At 37.0% G+C, this 3965-nt stretch overlaps 1 pseudogene; it reads right to left on the bottom strand.

Annotated features, from left to right (window-relative positions):
• Positions 1–1271: 1271 nt before the first annotated feature.
• LOC130844628 (T cell receptor alpha variable 14/delta variable 4-like) lies at positions 1272–3592 on the bottom strand (annotated as a pseudogene).
• Positions 3593–3965: the final 373 nt, after the last annotated feature.

Consider the following 3965-nt stretch of genomic DNA (forward strand, 5'->3'; position numbering starts at 1 on the left):
ATTTTCATGCAAAACTTCTGTCATGAATTAGTTTGCATATTTTATAACAGGATAGAGGGTAGCAAAGTTACTTCTTCTCAAGCCCTTGAAGTCATTTTAAGACAGTATGTTAACAGGTTCCATATTCATCCAAATCAAAATATGGGGAAAACAATTAAAAATAATTGCAGATTTGGCTCTTTCACCAAAAGAGAAAAGAATACATTATAAAGGATACTTAAAGAGCAGCTCAGGAGCTGACCACCAGGTAGGGGCATGGCCATTCCTTTCAGATCAGTTATTAGGCACCTGACTTGAGCAATGCACTGCAGCAAGAGTGACAAACTCTTCTAGACTTTTGTGAACTACCAGGATATTGGAACTTTATTTATGTCAATGGTCATTCCCTCTCTCCATTCCTTCTGGCTTGCTTCTGATAAAGAAGTCTATAATATAGCTGATCAAATTCACCAGTATGAATATTTCTCATATATGGGATTGTAGCTTGGTCTTTCCTATATGACTACTATATTTAAACCATGGTTTGGCCCGTACATAATCAGTCACAGTTATGAACTTCATTCCACAAGATTATGAGAGGTTTACAGACAGAAAGGAAAATAATTTCCAGATGTATTCCAGGAATCTGAAGAGTCTGTACATCCCATAAATCTGAATCACAGTTACTGGCCCAGCACTTTCTAGAGTAAAACTCAGAACACCTCACCATAAAAGACAAACTTACAAGCAGTAAATGGAAGCCAAGACTTCAATATAAATATGGCTGAACAAATTCATGTTTTTCTTATATACAACAGAAATAATCTAAATGCAACAAAGAGATTAAAGAAAAGGAACAAACACTACATCTATAATTTTAGTCAAGTTACAGAGGAATCCAAATATCTGTAAGAGCTACCAAAATCAGATAAGCTTGCACAAATACACACATTCTGAACAGCTACAGTGAATCGTGCCAGGTCCAAAGGAAATCACTCCAGATCAAATCCATCTAGCCAGGCTTGAGAACATCTTCAAGACTTTCAAGAATTGTCAATATGAAGAACTATTAACAGCCTTCCAAATACTAAAATAATCCTTACAATCCCTGAAATATGTATTTCTTTTTGTGCATGTATTTGTCCCTCCTCTTTTTTTTCTTAGATCATGTTAACTCTAGTTTTTTTCAAAATATCAGATTGTGGTTTTATCACTGATTTTATTCTTTTCCTTTGATCAGTCAGTTTCTGCTTTATCTTTAATGCCTTCACTCTGATTTCTTTCATCGTGTCTTATTGTTCATCATCTACTTTCTTGAGTTCCGTGCTATAGTCATTGAGTGTAAACACCTTTTTCTACTTAGACAAAAAGTAAAAATGAATATAAGAAAATTCAATTAATTATGTATACAGATATAAACACGTAAGACTATAGAGAGAAATTTATTTGAAGATAAGGTAAAAATTAAAATATAATGATATACAGTAAAAGCCCTTCACAAGTTGAGAAAAATAGCATTTTCCTGAATTTAAAAAAAATAGGAAAACAGATATTTTAAATGTTAATATAGTCATTAAATACAAGTGCAGCTTCTTATTTTCAAATTTTTTTGTTTTGTTTCATTGTTTCTTTTAAGGGAGGCTATACAGAATGTGAGTAAAACTGGACAGAATTATTGAAAAGCTATTTACTCTCACAGGTAATAAAAATTTTCTGTGACACTATCTTCTCAGGTTGGCATAGAATGAAACTGAGATCAATGGAAATGAATAAAGCCTGTGGAAACCACATAATGAAAAGAGGAATTTAATAAATTATAATGAAAGTGATTCATATTAGAAGGAAAGGATGCCTTATTTATATACAAATTAAAAGGTTCATGTCTCTATCGTGGAGAACCCCACATGTCCCTGTAAGACTCACTAATCATTCATCGTTTATGGCTACGACTACTGGGTGGCATGTAAACCTCCAGTATAGAAATTGAGCTCTTTTGTGATAATGAGATAGATTAATCTTAGCCCAAAGTTTATCACGTAGTAGTCACCTTAGAAAGTAAATATGAGTACCACAGAGTCACAGCAAACAGACCTAAATTAAACTAATTCAGAAATAGTATAAACAGCATGGTATATAAAAAGAGAAAACATATTAAGAGGACCTTCATTGAAAACAATGCCTATAACATAATTGAAGGGAACTAGAATATGTCAACCCAAAATATGCCTGTTTGACATAAAAATCATTTTGAGCAAATGCAGAAAAGGATCCCCTTTTTCTGCCTAAAGGCAGTAAATAACTTCTCCCTTTTTTGGAGAGAAATTCTTTATCAGCCCAGTGAAGGCACCAAGGACTCTTTCTATTTAAGAACAATAAGGATTACCAGGCACTAAATGGACTCTCTCTAGCCCATTGTCTTGTCAGTTCTTCACAAATTTATTGTTTCTTTACCCAAAAAGTATAAAAGGTATTCCTGCTCTGGGCGCTTCTTCAGATCTTCATTTTCTTGTGAAGGCTCCCATGTACATGTACAAATTTAATGAAATTTGCATGCTTTTCTCCTCTTAATCTGTCAGTTTAATTCTTAGGCTCAACCAGGGACATAAAGAGGATAGAGGAGAATTATTCCTTCCCTGCATGATATATACTCAATAAATATTTATTGAACAAATTGATCTGAAAAACCAACAATTCATACATATTTTTACTGATTTTTCTGTCATATATTTCTGAATTTCCTTAGCCAGTTCATCTAGCTCAATCTGATCACCAAATGGCAAAGATTTTATGTGGCTGTTCTTTCACTCTGATCTTTGGCTAAAAATTCTATATGTCTACATCAAGACAATGATTCAGGGATAAGGGTATTTTGAATAAATGATAGCTCTGAACACAGTCTATGAATCTAGAGAGGTGTTTTCTCAGGGTGAGTGTTTTCCCTCTAACACTACGCCTATACTGCCACAGCCCTAACCACTTCCTGTCTGTGAAGGCAATTCCCTGCCCTGGTCCCTACAGCAGGTGGATGTATCAAGCAGAGCCCTGGGTTTTGGAACACCTCCCTCCAACACAGCTCTCACTGTGGGCTCCCTCAGGGCACAGAAATACACTGCAGAGTCCTCCAGCTGTGAAGCTGAGATGACAAGTTGGATGGTTTTGCTTGCCTTCTGGAAGTTCAATGTGTAGCGACCTTCTATGGTATTTTGCTGGTTATGAGAGTCCTGACGAATGAGAAAAATCATCGCCCCACTGCTGGGCTGCTTGTACCAGAAGAGACTATAACTTGAATCACTTGTGTCATATGTGCAGTCCAGAGTCACAGCCTCCTTCTCCTGCACTAACATTGCTGGTTGGTCTTGAGTTACCTTCTGGGCAATACTAGATCCTATAGAAAAACAAACAAACAAACAAAAAACATGGAAGTAAAGGTTTAGGAATAAGTAGCATGGAATAAAGAAATTCTATTTTACACCCAGCTACCCTTCCTTCCCAGGGTACCCATAAGACTGTTCCTCTGGTCCTTAGGTCATAGAGGGGGCACCATCCCACAGGGACCATCCTTACCTAGCCACGCTGAAGCCACGACTACCTTCAGGAGGCTGGAGAGAAGCATGCTTGAGGTCTTCCACCAGATGGAAGATACCTTCTTCAATTTCAAGACACTGCAAGCTGAGGCGAGCCTGACAGGGTGAAGGAAGAATTACTGGGCTATGTGCTGCTGCTGCCCTACAACAGGAAACAGAGGTTTCCTCGTGTAGCAGGTTCACATGGGTCATGTCCGCTTCTCCGTGGACTAGGTGAGAGTGTCACTCAACCCTAACTTCCTTTTCCATTAACCAGCTCTTCAACTGATAGCAATTACATCTGAAAATAAACATGAGTTAAATTTGATATTGCAAGGAAGATGGATGACCTCACCAAGGACCGTGTTTGGTCATTGCACCTGTGAAGGAACTGAGTGATAGCTCTTATTTAAAAATATTATG

The sequence above is a fragment of the Hippopotamus amphibius genome, chromosome 2 (genome assembly GCF_030028045.1).
Source record: "Hippopotamus amphibius kiboko isolate mHipAmp2 chromosome 2, mHipAmp2.hap2, whole genome shotgun sequence".
Classification (NCBI taxonomy): Eukaryota; Metazoa; Chordata; class Mammalia; order Artiodactyla; family Hippopotamidae; genus Hippopotamus; species Hippopotamus amphibius.